The 17748-nt window shown below is 45.7% G+C and overlaps 1 long non-coding RNA gene across 8 annotated transcripts in view; it reads left to right on the forward strand.

Annotated features, from left to right (window-relative positions):
- LOC143827649 (uncharacterized) overlaps positions 1 to 17748 on the forward strand; it is an 89874-nt gene that overhangs the window by 53713 nt on the left and 18413 nt on the right. For 5 of the 8 annotated variants that reach the window (XR_013227375.1, XR_013227376.1, XR_013227374.1 and 2 more), the window contains exons 6-7: positions 8036 to 8261; positions 12231 to 13537. This is a non-coding gene — a long non-coding RNA (uncharacterized LOC143827649). Of the gene's footprint in view, positions 1 to 8035; positions 8262 to 12230; positions 16608 to 17748 lie in introns of those variants that run through there. The other 3 variants (XR_013227372.1, XR_013227373.1, XR_013227379.1) reach the window with 3 other exon arrangements.

The following is a 17748-nucleotide window of genomic DNA, read 5'->3' on the forward strand; positions in this document are numbered from 1 at the left end:
ACCGGTCCACGTTTTGGCATCATGTACTAACTTGAATTAAAGACGTTTCTTCTTCACATTTCTTCGTAGCCCATCTGTCAGTTTATCTACCTATTTGCTTGTTGTAACTACTGGTGACCGCCAGAAATTACGACTGATTTGTGAGGACAGAGATCAGTTTCCCTGGTGAAAATGGCTGCTTGGGAGGGTGGACTTGATGGAATGACATCCTACTGAGGTCCTTCCTGTCCCAAAACCCTCTCCAGGCTCCATCCCCTACCAGAAGGCTGCAGAGTGAAGATTTGAACCCAGGCCTTGCAGATACTAGTCCAGCCCTCTAGATGTTACTTCATGCTGCCTCCTTCACCCTGTTGACTTTGTTAATGGATATCTCAGATACCTTGCTATCACTAGGTGTCCATTTCGTTTTGAGCTCTGCTGCAGTCCAGCAGATACAAGAGGTTTCCTTAATGATATAGATTTGGTGCGTAGTTGCGTTGGTCTGAAGCAGCAGAACAAAGAAACCTTAAAGACCAACTCAGTTTTATCCAAAGTATAAGCATTCACGTGCATGGACCCAAACTTTGGTCCTTATTAATACGTCATTGAATAAGTCAGTGCAGGACACCACACAGTATTAGCGGCTGGCTTCTTGAGCATTTCAGCATCTAGCACTGCAAGATTGCACCTGAACAAAGAGGCTCCTTTTAGCTATTGTAGCTAATAGAAAATTAATTGGTTTTATTCTTCCTAGTTACTGCCCTCTGTTTTGTTGTTGTTGAGCCGTACAGGTTTATGGTCAACATTTCTCCAATTCTGGATTCTGGGTGGAGTCTGATTATGAAGCACTGTGTTTTCCCAACCCCACGAATCACCGGATGTTATTGGTGGGAGGGTTGGAGCAGGACGCATGGGGGTAATGACATGAGAAGACCGGGCAAGTCGCACAGGATAGCAGAGACAGAGGAAAGCAGCCAGCTTGTTTTCGTTTTGGGTACTTTTTGTACAGCATGTATTTTGGCTTAGAAATCCTCAGTAAAACAATTTCTCTCTCTCTCTCTCTCTCTCTCTCTTCCCATTTCTAATTGTTTTGAAAGCATAATATTTTATGGAAGCAATTTATACATGCAAGAGAAGAGAGCTATTTTCAATATTAGCTTTATCTTCTAGACATAAAATAACAAACAGCTCCAGTAATCAAAATTTACTACAACTGTAATAGCTTTTGGCACCGTTTATGCATCGCAAAGAACGTTAACATCATGTTGACTTTCACAGCTTGGGCCAGTAAGATTTTTTTTAAAAAAAATAAATAAATCCCGATTTCATTACAAGACCATACACTGTATTTCCAGCTTTTATGATACCAGAGAGATTTAATCCCCATAAATAAGATTGCTTGTTCTTCCTTCTAATCAGAAAGCCAAAATCATCTGCAACGGGATGAGCAAGAGATGGTGGAGAAAAGTTGTATACTGTGGAAATATCTTGATAATTAATGCATGGACTTTCCAGGGCAGGGGTAGTCAAACTGCGGCCCTCCAGATGTCCAGTGTACGCTGGCAGGGGCTCATGGGAATTGTAGTCCATGGACATCTGGAGGGCCACAGTTTGACTACCCCTGATCTAGGGCAATGGGCAAGTTGGCCATAAAACTACAAGTGTGGGCCATGTTCAATTTGTGTCTCTGAGTATTTGAACAGATCGGCAGCTAATGTTAGCCTCTTTCACAAGCAGAACTGGAGGGAATATGTTTTTTAGCCTTTTTTTTAAGGGGGGGGGATGATCCATTTAGACCTTTAATTCATGAGGTCAGTGGTTTTTAAATGGCATCAGGGACGGGACAGGGAACACACTGGGAATTTGCAGAGAAAATTCTGTCGCTCCACCAGGATCTATCTGCTGACTATGATACAGAAGGAGAAGTGGAGTCCCTGGGCTGGCTCAAGGTCCTACTTTGGACCACTCTGATCTGTTTTCCTTGACTGACATAAACAGGACTCTGGTGGCCACTTCCTTGTTGGTCTCCCATCCAAGGCCTCACCAGGGCCGACCCTGCTTAGCTTCCAAGATCCAATGAGATTGGTCTAGCCATTCAAGTCCTGGACCCTGCTTAGCTTCTGGGATCTGATGAAATGGGGTTAGCTTGGTCCACCGTGGTCCAGACAATAACGCTTATCATCAGGAAAATGTAGGAGACAAGCTGTAATTCTGGAAGACTTCCACATGTAGATAGGAAACTTCAGAGAAAAGACAGGCCTTGACCAACCAGTGGCATGACTCAGTAGAAGGCACCTTCAAGAGCATATGTTTCAGTGTTTTAAAGATGCCTTCCATCCACCCCTACTTTTCTATTCTGCTTCGGTCCGCAACTTGTCCCCCCTTATCAGAAACCCGTCCCTGGCTCCCATTCTATTGCCTCGCCATTGCCCATTAGTTCCGTAAACATGGATTATACAATATAAAGACCGGCTTTTCTCCCCTGCAATTACGTCCGCTGCTAATGGTAGTGTCTGGTTGGTTTTCCACCATGGCCGTTTAAGGAGACACCCTTCCCGTTCCCCCCCGTTGGCATCTATCAAAAAGACACATTGATTTCCTTTCTGGGGGGAACACATCTTTCTTCTCTCCTCCTAGGCAGATAAACCTGACAGCTTTTAATCAAATATAGTTGTTCACAACTAGAGAAATGTTTCCAGCTCTACGGTCCAAAACAGCAAATAAAATAATGGCAATAACGGGGAGAGGGTGCATGCTGGAGGGGGGGCTGGGGTGTAACTCGAGAAGATTTTCTGCCAAGCGCATACTTGGACGGCCCGCACCTGTGCTTCAGCCCTCTTAAGTGCATGCAAGAGCTGTTAGCATTTCAGAGTGCCCCCAGGGCAGGTTTAACTTTACTACGAGCCCGGCATAATACCTTCCTTGTCGTGGTAACCATGAATACCACTATAGTTAAAGGGCCTGCGAGTGCTTCTGCCATAAACTCTGCTGTTTTCCAGGGTTTTACAGCTTCACCATAAAAAAAAGAAAGCAGGGGGAAAAAAACCCACCTGTCTTCAAGCCGGAGAAAGGCTGGAATCTGACTTGGGGTGTGGGGGACAGGTGATACACAAACCTCTTTGCTATAAAATTAACTTTTTGTTTACTTACTTGTCTGGTGTATCCTGCAGGGACTGGCGTGCGGGTGGACAATAAAAGCAGAGTTGTAGCTCTTGAGTGGTTTCTGTGGGCTCTGTCTATGCTTGCATCTCAAGATGTCAGCCTCCAGGTGGGACCAGGAGATCTCCAGGTATCACAACTGATCTCTGTCCAGTAGAAATTAGGCTCCCCCCCTGCTCTGGAGAACATGACACTCTACCATGCTGAGGTCCCTTCCTTCTTCAAGCTCTGCCCTATCCTGGCACCACGCCCAAATGTCCCATAAATTTCCCAACTCAAGTTTGGCAACCATACTTTGCCCAGTACCCAGTCTGCTTGTTGTTCTTGCCATGAAGTCAAGACCCTTGTTGGGTTTTCAAGACAAGAGATGTTCGGAGGTGTTTGGTTATTGCCAGTGGTCTATCTAGTCCAGCATCACTTAGTGGTCAACCAGTTTCTCTGGAGGGCCAACAACAGGGCAGAGAGGCCAAGGCCTCCATAAGAACCTTAGAAGAGCCCTGCTAGATCAGACCAGTGGCCCATCTAATCCAGCATCTTGCCTTACACAGTGGCCAACCAGTTCCTCTGGAGAGCCAACAACAGGGCAGAAAGGTCAAGGCCAACAACAGGGCATAGATGCTGAGATTTGCTCTTGATGGTGACTCCAAACCCAAAAAATACAGTTTTTCAGCAAATCCCTAGTGAGGCAGTAGTGGGTGATGGGAGCAGGGGGGAATAGCACCCTATCCCCTTGCCATGGTAAACATTTTGTGGTGGACCATCCTACAGGCTCTTAAAATTCCACCAGTGCCCCCAGGTTCAGTAAAACTGAGGACCGCTCAGCAATGTCCAGCAGGGAAGCTGTTCTGATGATGATGTGTCCAGCTCTTGCCCATCCTCTGGGTCTACTGTCATCACATCTTTTGATCTTTCACCACTTATTTTAATTGTATAATGATCTGGCCTGTGCCCATTTTGATCATCTCTGACCACCATGTTCTTGGTCAGCCTGGCTTCCTTCTACCATTGACCAGTCCTAGCCTAATTGCTCTCTCCATTGATTTGGATCGCATGAGATGGCCAAAGTGAGTGAGCCAGAGTGTCGTGATTTTGCCTTCCAATGATAGATGCGCAGTAGTATTTCCTTGTTGGCAACTTTTGCTGTCCGTGGAAGTGGCAGAAGCTTTCTCCAGCACCAGAGTTCAAACAAATTGACTCTCCTCTTGTCCAATTTCTTCATCGTCCAACTTCCCCAGCTATAAGTGTCTGCTGGAAACATGGTAGATTGAACTAATCTACGTGTTCTACATTCTACCTGTTTTTATATCCATTGTATATCTTTGCTTACCACTCCAAAGATCTCGGGGAAATGTGTGTTTTGTCTTTTTCTGGACAACGTTTCCTAAAGCCACATCATTCTGAAAATGAGGATCCCTCATACTGAATCAGGCCTTTGGGCCCTCAGAGTCATTATTGTCTACTATGGCTGGTAGAAGCTCTTCAGGGTTTCATGCAGAAGCTTTCATGCCATCTACGTCTTGATCCTGTTAACTGGAGATGCCAGGGATTGAACCCGGGACCTTTTCATGCAAAACCCTGGAGACGCATTCTGTGTTTGATTTCCATTCTCCTTCTGGGACAATAGCTGTTTCGGTGCCACTGCTGTTCACATTACCACAGGGTGTTCCTCGTTCCAGTGCTACCACACACCTTCCTTTGCATCTCAAGAAGGGGGGAAGCTGCATACCGCGGCTTGAAAAGTAGATTTCAAGGTTTCTTTTCTCAGTTGTTCCAGAGGTTGGGTCTCATTCATTTCCCCCTCCTTTGTCGCTTCCTGTGAGGCACCTTGATGGATTTGCATGAAAATACCTCGCGCTAAATGGATTATATTGTAACCTATTGTGGAGTGTTAGTTTAATACTGACAATGGTGCGATTTTAAAGTAAGATAGCAACCGAGATCCAGGCGCGGGGGTTTCGGGTGGGCTTTATTCCCTTTTGAGGAACATGAAGCAATGAGAAGATAAGGGAAAGAAGAGAGGAGGAACGTTGTTCTTTTGAAGGAAAGAGTATAGTTGAGAGGAATAAAAGTTCAGCAGGATGCATCTGGCAAAGCACACACAGACCAAATTTTCCATCCCCTTCCAGATGGATGGGTCTTGACACAGGAAATCGAAAGCTCGCTAAAGTGACTTGTAAAAGGATTATAAACCTCAATGGAGAGCAAGTCTATCATTTGGCTATTAGCTTAGATGAGCAGCAAGAAACCCCCATATGTCAGAGCAGTCTATCTTACTGCCTGGTGCTGGAGTCAAGCGATTGCAGTCATAGCCTACAGCTTGTGAGGCATCAAGGGATACCAGGGACCATTCCACACACAGTGGATAATGCACATTAAAATGTGCTTTTGCAGCTGGAAGAGCTGTGGGGTAGAGGAAAATCTGCTTCTAAAGTGCCTGGAAAGTGTATTATCTAATATGTGTAGAATAGGCCCAGGCAAACATTGAGTGTTCTGCTAAAAAGTCTGATCTCCTGAGGCGACTCGAATTTAAACAACAGCTTGTGAAGTTCCTATTAACAACTTTGCTCTTTTGTGTATTTTCTCACTGGAATTCTTCCTTTGCCCTGGTAAACTGAGAAAGCCCTTTGACTGGCATTTTCTACAGAAGGAAAATGAGATGGTTTTTCTTCCATAAATGGGGAAAATGGAGGCCTATGGAACTGTAGAGCAGCAATAGGGTTGCCAATCCCCAGGGGAAGCCTGGAGGTCTGCCAGAATTACAACCAAAATCCAGATTTAGAGAGAGCATTTCAGAATTTTACCTTGCTGAGGTCTCTCCTTTCTCAGGGTCCCCAGGCAAATGTTTCCCAAGCAGGAGTTGGCAACCTGAGGCTGAATCTACTAGCCAATCCACGGGACCCCCTCAGGAGAGAGCGTGATGCTATTCAAGCTCGGCTACACTTTGCCAGAACTCTTTAAATAGAACATGGAGCTCAATGTTTACTTAAGTCTAGGCGGCACAACAACCACTGCCAGGAAGAAGGTGTGTGTGTGTGTGGGGGGGGGGAATTGGCTTTCGCACATTATTTATCGAATAAAGAGGGCTGCCGACCAAACAGACGGCGCTCTCTTCCAACTGAGTGTGTTGTCTCACGGAAGTCAATGGGATTGCACGGATGTCAAAGGAAATTGGCGGCAAACCTTCTGGGGATTTGCTGAAAAGCTTGATTGAAGCCGAGCTTTAAGGAACTGTTTTATCTAATAAGGCCCGGGAGGGGGGAAGAGGGGGTTTCTTTCACCCAGAAAGAAAAAAAAAATCCTGGTTTATTCATTTAGTCCTTTCATTTCTACCCTGCCTTTCTCCCCAAGTGGCTTAGATTCTCCTTGCCTCCTTTTTATCCTTACCCAGAAACAGGGACTTTTCTTTGGTGGCCCCTTCCTTTTGGAATACCCCTTCCCCGGTAGTCTGACCTGGTATCTACTTGACCATCCTTCTGATGCCTTGCCAAAACACTACTGCTGCAAACTGCCCCAAGCCCACATGTGGGAATGTATATCCTAGAAATTGAATTATAAATAAAATAAATATAAATAGAGTTGTTTTTAAGAGAGATTCTTTTCTAAAGTTTTTTTTTTTTAATCTGCTAGATGATAACTTTATCAATACTGTTTCAGGTTGCTGCATTTTGACTTACACTGTTTTATACCTTGTTTTAGCTAAAATAGAGCCCAATAGCACCTTTAAGACCAACAAAGATTTATTCAAGGTGTGAGCTTTTGAGTGCCAGAACTCTTCCTCAGACTAATGAACAACCAACATAACAGTGGAGATATAAGGCAAAAGCTAATTTTAGTAAATTAGTAAACTGTGTCACAACATCCAAATGAAGCCACAGTTTAGTCTGAGGAAGAGTGCCTGCACTCGAAAGCTCACGCCTTGAATATATCTTTGCTGGTCTAAAGGGTGCTCTTGGACTCTATTTTTGTTGTGCTACTTCAGACCAACACAGCGACCCACATGAATTTATACCCTGGGTTGTTCAATTATTAAGACTGCCAGATCTGGGTTTGGGGGGGGGGAACTATTTAAACTCCTGCTTTCTGCTCCCCATGAAAAAGAGTGGGGAGCAGAAAGCAGGGGTTTTAACTTGAAATGCCTTCTTAACCAATACAAACTGAGTCAGTTTGTGAACCAACCTCCCAGTTCATATGGGGTTGTGGTTCGGTTCATGCTTCAACCATGCACCACGAACTGAATGGCCAATGCTGTATCTTGAAAAATCCTACCATTTGGTGTTTTTTAGAAATGTGAACAGCTGTCGATCTGCTTAAGTGGCAGTGTTTCCACCCTTGCACACTTTTGAAGACAAAAGATGCAAAACGGTTGGGAAAATTCTGAGCCATTCGGTGCTTTGCCAAAAGACATGGCGACCGACTTATATCTGATTGCAACCATGTGATAAAGTCAGATGTTTTCGGTGTGAAATTCCCAGCCCCCTGAAATTGAGTCAACAGTCCTGACCTTGATAGACCAAAGATGCAGCATAAAAGGCAGGTTCACATTTTGACTATAATCAACCAATGAAAAGAACTGAGGTGACTCCTGTCATATGGACCGGAGTGCCATGAAAGGTACCAGATGAAGTCGATAGCCTGTCATGCTTAAGAAAGCGAAAGGCTTGTGCGGTCCACGCACAGAATAATTGTTTTGCCCAAATGAATGGACAAGAATGGATTCAAACATCTGTTCCTGTCTTTGAAATCCACATACCTGACAATCACCAGGGATGGGTTGAGCCTGTTGTTTCCCAAATTAATTTGCAACGTTTATTGCCAGCTGGCTGAGGCCCAACGTGTCTGATGCCTAAATTCTTGATTTGTTTAATCCTGAATTTAGAGTCCCATTTCATCTCTTCAGCTTATTGCAGGGCAGACCGTAACTGGCTACCCGATGACAGCCCAGTTCCAACTGCAGGAGACGGTGTGGAGGCGAAAAGCCAGAAGCCCCAGAAAAGTCCTCAGGAAGCAACATCCTGGTGCAAGAAGAGATGGGCTTCTGGAGAATGGAGACATTACAAATCCAACCAAAGACATTTCTACATATGAAGCTGCTTTCCACTGAGTCAGACTGTTGATGCATCAAGGTGAGTACTTTCTACTTAGACTAACAGCTGGTCTCTATGGTCTCAGGTAGAGGTCTTTCACGTCACCTGCTACCTGGTCCCTGACTTAGATGGCCCTGGCTAGCCCAAACCTGCCAGATCTCAGAAGCTAAGTAGAGTTGACCCTAGTATTTCATAGAATCCTAGAATCATAGAGTTGGAAGGGGCCTCCTGGGTCATCTAGCCCAACCCCTGCACTCTGCAACACACACAACCCTATCACTCACCCACTGTAACCTGCCACCCTCTTGAACCTTCACAGAATCAACCTCTCCATCAGATGGCTATCCAGCCTCTGTTTAAACATTTCCAAACAAGTTAAGCTAAGCAGATGGTCTACCACTGAGCCATGCTCTACCACTGCAGGCTGTTGGTGGCTATTTTGGAAGGGTCCCTGCTATGACTAGAGAGGAGTGAAATCCCTCACCCTACCGGTGTTGTCTCCATGTCACCAATGACCACAGTAGAAAGGCACAATGGGAGACAGATTTCATAGATGAACTGAAGCAAGTGCTTGAAGCCCAAACTCTTTCGTGACTTATTGCGTTCCATCCACTCCACGTAGTAATGCATGTAATTGGCCATCCCACATGCGATAGTTCAGAAGAACTTTTGTTCACCGCGCAGTCATCAGTGTAAAGGCCTTTAAATGGAAGAAAATCAATAGCGTCGATGATGTATTGTCCAAATGCATTTCTGGTGATGCGGCGAACAGATATGATGATGAAAGATCAATTTTTGTGGTGGGGCTCTCGCTTCTCGACTGATAGCGCCACATTTCTCAGACATTTGTGCTATTGACATTCAGAAAGACACCGCGCAATGGCCAGCATCTGCTCCTGATATTTCATTTTTAGTAGGCCATCGTTGGGCATTGCCGCGCCATAACGCTAAAAGCTCCAACGAAGCCAACCTAACCAAAATCTATGAATGGTCTAAGCAAGACCCCAATGGTCTAAGTGAGTCTCGGTTATGGGAAGAGTTTGAACAAGAGTCCTGTTGGCACAGCAGTGCTCCAGAAAATAAGAGAAAGAGACTGTTATCTGATTATTTGTGGAGGCCACTCAATGTCAAAACATTGGCCAAGCAGAAACAATTGTAAATTGGAATACCGTTTTACGGAGGGAGACATGGTGACTTGGGGAGACAAGGTTGCATGATATAGATTACTCTTGTCAGATCTTTGAAGCTATGAAGCTTTGAAGCCTTCGGGGAGGGTGGTATATAAATCTAAATAAATAAATAAATGTAGGATTAGTACTTTGATGGGAGATCACCACGGAAGACTCTGCAGAAAAAGCAAAGCGAAGCCACCTTTGATTCACACTTGTGTTGAAAGCTACTTGCTGGAGTCCACCATAAGTCAGGTCTGATACTTGGGAGAACACCAAGAGATACTCTGCAGAGGAAGGCCATGGCAAATCCCCTCTGCTTCTCACTTGTGTTGAAATCTACTTGCTGGGGTCCACCATAAGTCAGGTCTGATACTTGGGAGAACACCAAGAGATACTCTGCAGAGGAAGGCCATGTCAAACCACCTTTGCTTCTCACTTGTGTTGAAAGCTACTTGCTGGGGTCTACCATAAGTCAGGTCTGATGCTTGGGAGAACACCAAGAGATACTCTACAGAGGAAGGCCGTGGCAAATCCCCTCTGCTTCTCAGTTGTGTTGAAAGCTACTTACATGAGTCCACCATAAATCAGAAGATAAGTAGATCTGATACTTGGGAGAACATCAAGAGATACTCTGCAGAGGAAGGCCATGTCAAACCACTTTTGCTTCTTCCTTGCGTTGAAAGCCCCTTTCTGGGGCCACCATACAACGGTTGCAACTTGAAAGCACTTTTTAAAGTACACACATGGTGGATATTCCACATGGTGGTTTGGGCCATGCTCAAAAGAATTTTGGTAAAGGCAGCGAGGATGGAGTTAAAGCCAAGGTTCTAAAGCAGGTCTATGAGCTTAAAAAGCTAAATTTTGGTTTGGCTTGTGGATGAGGGAGTTGGTTCATGCGGTTGTCGTCTTGGGACACCTTGACGTTGACATGATTTGGACTAGTGGGGTGTCATGGAGGGCCAGTTGTCTAAACCGACCGTGAAATCGTCAGAAATCATAAATCAGCCATTTAAAAATCCAACTGTTTGCTGCTCGGGTAAATGGCCCTTTGGGACGGTAAGGGCTGCCAATCTGGATTTGCAGCTTTTTCACAAATGTTTTGCAGGTTTGCAAAGAAATCCCCCAAACCCCCCCACAAGCCAAACAAAATGAAACCACCATTCAGAGCTGTTTGACGGATTTTGAGGCATTCAGTGCAAAATGGAACAGATCCAGTGACTGGCTCATGTTTGAGCACCATAAAGGAGATCTGCTTGACTGTCAAACATATTAACTGAAACATTTGTAGCACCGGTACACTGTAGCATCAGTGCATTGGGCTGGGATTGACCCCTGCCTAGCTATGAACTCTCCAGGGGGGTCAAATGCCGTTCATAGGTCAGGGTGGGAGGTGCTCTCAAGACACAGGTGAGTTTTCAAGGTGAGAAATGAACAGAGGTGGATTGGCAATTGCCTGAACCTGCACTGCAGCTCTGGACATCCTTGGTGATCTCCCATACAGGTACTTACAAGAGTCAGCGGAAGAACGGACCTTGAACCTGGGGTGTTCCATACCTCCTTTTTAGTGAGCAGTTGATTCCAGACATCCATCACCCAATAAGACCGTTGTTTTGTTCTGTTTTAAAAGGTTTGCTAAAGAAATTCCAACTTCTCTGTGTTTTAGGATGGCCAGCAACAGGTGGGAAGATGGGGGCTGGGGTTGCTAGATCCAAGTTGGGAAAATTCTGGAGATTTGGGAATGGGGCCTGAGGACAACAATGAGGTACAATGCCACAGAGTCCACCCCCTCCCCAAAGCAGCCATTTTCTTTCATCTCTGCAGCTTGGACATGAACTGTAATTCTGTGTGTTTCCCAGGTGCCACCTGGAGTCTGGCATCCCTACCGCATTCTTCTTGAAATTGGGGTGGATGAGCACTGGATCAGAACACATAGAGAGATACGAACTCTTCTGGCCTCCTCCAATCCCTGAAATGCATTGGTATTTCACAGCTGAGATTGAAATTGACCCTGGAGGTCCCTTCCAACTCTATGATTCTATGAAATTGAGAAGGGGGTTGGACTAGATGGCCTCTATGGGCCCTTCCAGCTTTAAGATTCTAAGAGGTTTCTGCAAACCGCCAGCTGTTCTGGCCAGAGGTCCCTTGCCCTTCTCATCCTACCCACCCACTTCCCCCCCCCGATAACCGGAGCGTTTCCGGAGCGCCTATTCATTACCTTTGCAACAGCCTGTAATTTATCCCCGACGCAGTAGAGGTGTATTCAAACCGAAAGATAACCATCAATGATAAAAAAAAGATAACACTTCTCCCAAACAGATGCTTCTTTTTACGAGGGAAACGGGCAAACGCTGAAAGCTGCAGGTGCAGGAGTGACATTATGTCTGCGGAGAATCATTACGGCCTCCTCCGAGATCTAGGTTTACTCTGTGTTTAATCAGCCACCGTCAGAAGAAATGGCTTCATTTCAGGTTGATGGGAGCCAGATTACGGGGAAAAGGAAGATGGATAGCCTATGAGGCCTCTGCCTATAAGCATATTGTCTTAATTTGAGGGAACAAGCTGGTGCCGCGCGCGACGGGGAGAAAAGTAAAGAGCAATATGGCCGCGATTGCACGCCACTGGTTTCTAGTCTCTCCGCTGCCCGAAATGAGAAGCGATTGTTAAGTGCCTTTTTTATAAAAGGGGGGGGGGGACAACCACTGACGGAAGGAGCGTGCCTGCACACAAAAGCCTAGACCCAGGGGAAAACTTGGTTGTTCTTAAAGTGCCGCTGGACTCAAAGTTTGTTTTACCGTCTCTTTTATATAGCAAACATGATAACTTTCTGCCTCCACAGCTGAAGAGAGAACCTCACTTGATATTCCAGAAGGAGAAGGAGAAGGAGAAGGAGAAAGAGGAGGAGAAGGAGGAGGAGGAGAAGTATCTGGGTTCTTTTATATCCCGCTTTCTATTGCTGGATGAAGAATAATCGGTTTTTATGTCCCGCTTTTTACTGCCTGAAGGAGTCTCAGAGTGGCTTCCAATCGCCTTCCCTTTCCTCTCCCCACAACAGACACCCTGTGAAGTGGGTGAGACTGAGAGAGCCCTGATATTACTGAAGAAGAAGAGTTGGCTCTTATATGCCACTTTTCCCCATCCGAAGTGGCTTACAGACACTTTCCCCTTCCTGTCCCCACGACAGACCCGCTGTGAGGTTGGTGGAGCAGAGAGAGCTTTAAGAGAGCTGCCCTGCCAGATGTGCTGTAAGAACTGTGACTGGCCCAAGGTTACCCATCTGGCTGCATGTAGAGGAGGAGCTACTGAAAACATCTTTACCTCCTTTCATAATAGTTCCCAAGACTGGTCTCTCTTTTAAAGAAAGAAATGTCGAGTTGGACTATTGATCGGAAAGGTTCTCGGAATGTAATAGGAACATATCCTTTCTAAAAGGGTCAGTCTGGAGCTATCTATCATGACCCCCTCTGACAGTCCTGTTTTGCTGGACAAGCAAAACCGCCTGCCAATTTGGGGAGGTTTTCTTAAGACTTGTAAATGGAATGTTTGAGAAGAAATTCTTCCGTGCATGAAGAATTACCGTCTTTTACGTGCCAGAGTAGCTCTCCTCAATGCCAGGTTTCTGACCCTCGTGTCACAAGGGGGGTCTTGTGAGTCACGGAAAAATGATCTGGACAAAATAAATCTTTATGCCCTTGAATAAAAACAATTTAAAGAAAGAGGTATATGTTGCCTTGGGGCCCAAATGTAAAAGGATTTAAATAAGCAAATCTGCAAGTGGCATTGCAATAATTGGTCAAGTAATTAATTGGTAATTGATAAGTAGAGCCATTAATTTTTAGGCCCTTTTATTTGAAAAAGTACATGTTATGTGGTCCATTTCTAGGGAGGTGTTTTTGACCCTTCGGCCACGTGCAAAAGAAAGAGATTTAAATCAGCAAATTATTCCTATTATCCGCATCAAATGATCGGTACATTTCGTTCATCGGCAATACCCCATGGAGGTTATTGATCCTAATTCAATGAAATATGAGGCTTGTTAAACACTCCTGGTTTGTTTTCGACTGCATATTTTAGGTTTTTGTCAATCAATCGGGGGTGGCCACAAAATCAAATAAAACAATCATCGGATGTAACCTCTTTAAAAAATCTGGGAATCATTAATTTACTCACTGGAGTGGAGGATTATGAGAGCAAATGATACTATTAGAGTCTGTTTTTTTCAGACCAGGGCAGCATTGGATATGGTTTTGCATATAGGGATGCCAACCTCCAGGTGGTGCCTGGGGAATCTCCTGGAATGATGGGTCATCTCCAGATGACAGAGACATGTTCCCATGGAGAAAATGGAAACTTTGGGAGGTGGACTTTCTGGCATTGTACCCCCCTGAATTCCATCCCCAAATCTCCAGGATTCTTTCAACCTGTAGCTGGCAACCCCCCTGCCCCACCCTGCTAATGGCCAGGAGTATCCTGGCAACCCTATTCCCAAAAGGAATGTGTTATGGTGTCCAGGGGCCCAATCCATGAATGCTGCCACCATTTTACAGCCACACTGAAACCATATCAAGAGCAACAACCGGGAGGCTGTCTCTGCCCATATATTTTCCCCCTGCCCCATAAAATTCGGCTTTCAAATCCAGAGTTAGCCATGAATATTTAATCTTTGCATCATGCCGACAAATCCAGAAAGACAAGAATGCTTAGAGTCAACTGTTGTGATTTAAAGGAAGGATACTTTTTTTTTAAAGGTGCATTTTGGAGTTTTTCTGAAGCCCTGTGGTCCAGTCAGGTCCGTCCAAGTGGAAATCTGATTTTGCCAGGGGAGTGATCTTGCTATATGTCAACAGAGAAAGGTGAGGAGATTTTTGGCCCACTTTTTCCACTTTCTCAGGGCTAAGTCTCCCCTCGTCCCACCAGAATGCTTCTTTGTAAAATTCCTTAACACAGTGTGCAGGGGAAAACACACACACACACACACACACATCCATGCATGTGCCTTAAAGAGGGAAAACAAAAATCAGCTTGAGAGCTTCCATTACCTCACGGTGAGTGGTGTAATTCTACACAAGGCCTGCCTGCACCTTGGAGAATATAATGAAAAGGTTTGCTTTGCTTCCCTCCTTCCCTTTCTCGCTCCTTTCCGCAGTCTCAGACAGGTGTGCGGCTGATAAAACTCAGGGTATCAAATGCTGGCCCGGAATTGTTTGTTGTGGGCACACAAGAAGCACAGGGGAGCACACCTGTGGAACCAGAGTCTTTGTACACAGCCGCAGCCCACCCTGGTTATACAATTACCCACTTTCACCGCGCCACTGTCAAAAGGGAAGGCACGGAAAGGGAGCCAGCTGCTCCGGAGACGGACGGCAAAGCCGAAATACACCCCTTCAAGGAGACTGGAGGCTAGTCTTCAACAAAAGGGGGACGTGTTATTTATTTCTTTTGTCGACACTTTTCTCCTCAATTGGCCTTGCCAACTCTGGGTTCAAAAATACCTGGATTTTGGGGGGTGGAGCCCAGGAGGGTGAGTTTTTGGTAGGGGAGGGACCTTGGTAGGGGGTAATACCACACCGTCCACCTTCTGTAGGAGCCATTTTCTCCCGCAGCTGTGGAATACATGTTTTCAATAAATCCACAAATAAAATAAGAGATGTTTGTAGTCCGGAGAACAGCAGTAATTCCAGAGATTTCCAGCCCTCACCTGGAGGTTAGCAACTGCATCAGGGATGGGTCTACCCAAATCGCTCACCTCATGCCTTTCTCCCTCACGTTATCTTTGCAACAACAACAACCCCGCGAGGTAGGTTAGGATGAGAAATTTTTGACTGCCACCAACGTCCGCCCAGCAAGCTTGGAGCATGGCAGCGTGGGAATTCGAACTCTGGCGTCTCAGATTCTCGTCCAGAGCTGAACCACGGGTCCACACTGATCCACAGATCAAATACATCTAAGTGTCTGTGTTTGTTGGGTTGCCAGCTCCAGGCTGAGGAATTCTGGAAGATTTGGAGGTGGAGCCTCGAGAAGGGTTTGCCAAGGGGAGGGATCTCATCAGGGGACTCACCTGTGTAGTCTGGAGATTGGCTGTAATAGAGGGAAATCACCAGGCAGCACCTGGAGGTTGGCAGCCCAGGCAACCCAAGCAGGGGCAGCCACTCTGCCTCTTCCATTGGCCATTCATGGGCAGCCATGTTACCGCTGCGGCTGCGGCGCTGAGCCGGAATTGCCAAGGCTGAGGACGCCTGCCAGGACTGACAGCAGAGACATTATTGCACAGTGCAAAACAACAAGTAGGGAAAACCCGTCTCTTCTAATTATTTCTTTTCACAACAGGCACAGTGTCTGCCATTAATTGCTAGCAGGGACAGTTTTAGTTCTCCAATGTTTTTGCAAACTGCCACTGAACTCAAAAGGACCAAGGAGCTGTTTGATCAAAAAAGGGTCATATGGCATCCTATGGGATATTGTGACACAGTCAACTAATTTGCCACAATCCGCTTTTGCCTTATATCTGTACGCTTACGATCCTTGCTCCGTTTCGTCAGAGGAAGAGGGCCTGCACTTGAAAGCTCATGCCTTGAATCAATCTTGGTCGGCCTTAAAGGTGCTATTGGACTCATTTTGTTGTGCTGCTTCAAACCAACACAGTGACCCACTTGAAAGGAGGGGGGTGTCACTTGATGTCCCGTGAGTCAGGACATGAGGTGATACAGTCCACGCTGAGCTTTCCTTCCCCTGTTTTGCTAGGACTCATGCACATTATTGTATCTGCGACGTGAGCACACAAAGGTAGCTACAGAGAGTGGTCTTTGGCTTTTTGCTTTCCCTGCCGGTTGGACTTCCCGTCTTTTCCATTTGCATACATCTGGAAACTGGCCACTACCGCCTCGACTTTGATGCACCAGCAGCTGTCGTGGACACCTGGAACCTTAACTTCAAAGTCTTGTGTTGTTGCTTGCTTTAAAAAAAAAAATGAGAAATTCCAGGCGCTGAAGACCACAGCAGGGGCTCTGGAGCCCAGCTCGAGGGGGCTCTTTTCACAACAGGTAATCCGGCCCAGTGCAGCGATCCGCCGAGCTCTCCCGCCTCCCATAAAATGCTTCCAATGAATTCTAATCTGTCGTCAGCGTTTGCCGAAGAGGTTAATATTCCTAAGAAATACCCCTCGAGAAAGAATCCCTGGCACATCCTTCTGACAGAAGGGTCAGGGCGGCTAATGACGGTAAGGACTGCAAAATGCAATCCAGTCAATTACTTTAATTAAATTTCAAACTATGTAATGTCTTCCCATTTATACTGTAAACTAATAGGAGCAGCGGGTGGGGGCGGGGGGACAGAAGCCCGTCCTTCTAGCCAGCAGCCATTTCAGTGAGCTAAATCGTGGCCTTGAGTTCTTTCTCCCCACCCTGCTCTCCTCAGTCTCTTTCTGGACATTAGAGGTAATTACGGGTTTTTAGCCAATGCAGCCAGAAAAGACTGAGGGTTCCTCCCTCCTTTTTCCAAACGTTCTTGCCTAGGAGAAGATTTTTTTCCCCCTCCTAGGATAACCCCATTCAGAGACCATAATTGGGTATTACAGGACAGCTAACATTCGATAGTGCAGGCATTCCGGAGTCGATGGGGAGGGGTGTGTGTGTGTGTCTCCATTTCAAGGAATCCCTTTTTAATTATGTTGTTTGAAACAGGAGTAAAAGTGGTGGAAAGGGTGAAAGGGGGGGGGAGAGAAATGGCAGGGCCGTATTGGAGGGGAATAACAAGATGCTGTTTAGACGGGGGGGGGGGACATGAAGGAGGCTTTGAACCATCGGGGGTAGATTCGAGTGGGTTGCCGTGTTGGTTTGAAGTAGCACAACAGAATTGGAGTCCAATGGCAACTTTAAGACCAACCAAAATTGGGGTGAGCTTTTGAGTGCAGGTGCTCTTCCTAAACAATGGAACAAGGATCATAATAGTACAGAAACAAGGAGAAAGTAAATTAGTAGCAAATTAGTAAACTGTGTTGTAACGTCCAAATGATGCAGCTTTTAGAGCAAAGAATTATCTTCTTTGAGATATCGGGCTTTTAGAGATACCTGTCTTTTATTGATTGATTGATTGATTGATTGCATTTTTATACTGTCCTTCCCTCATGGACTCAGAGCAGTTTTCAACATACATAAGTAAAATCACAATAATAAACACATTTTGTTCCATATTAAAATTACCATTACAATTTTGGGAAAACTCAATGGTCAAAATCAGAATCAAAACACAGAGTTGTGGTCAGGGGATCACCTCCAGTGACCCGGGCATGGTGACATCATTTCTGAGTGACATCAGCATGTAGGGATGTTCTTCCTGGTCCCGGGGAGTGCAGAAGGGGG

The sequence above is a fragment of the Paroedura picta genome, chromosome 18, assembly GCF_049243985.1.
Source record: "Paroedura picta isolate Pp20150507F chromosome 18, Ppicta_v3.0, whole genome shotgun sequence".
NCBI lineage: Eukaryota > Metazoa > Chordata > Lepidosauria > Squamata > Gekkonidae > Paroedura > Paroedura picta.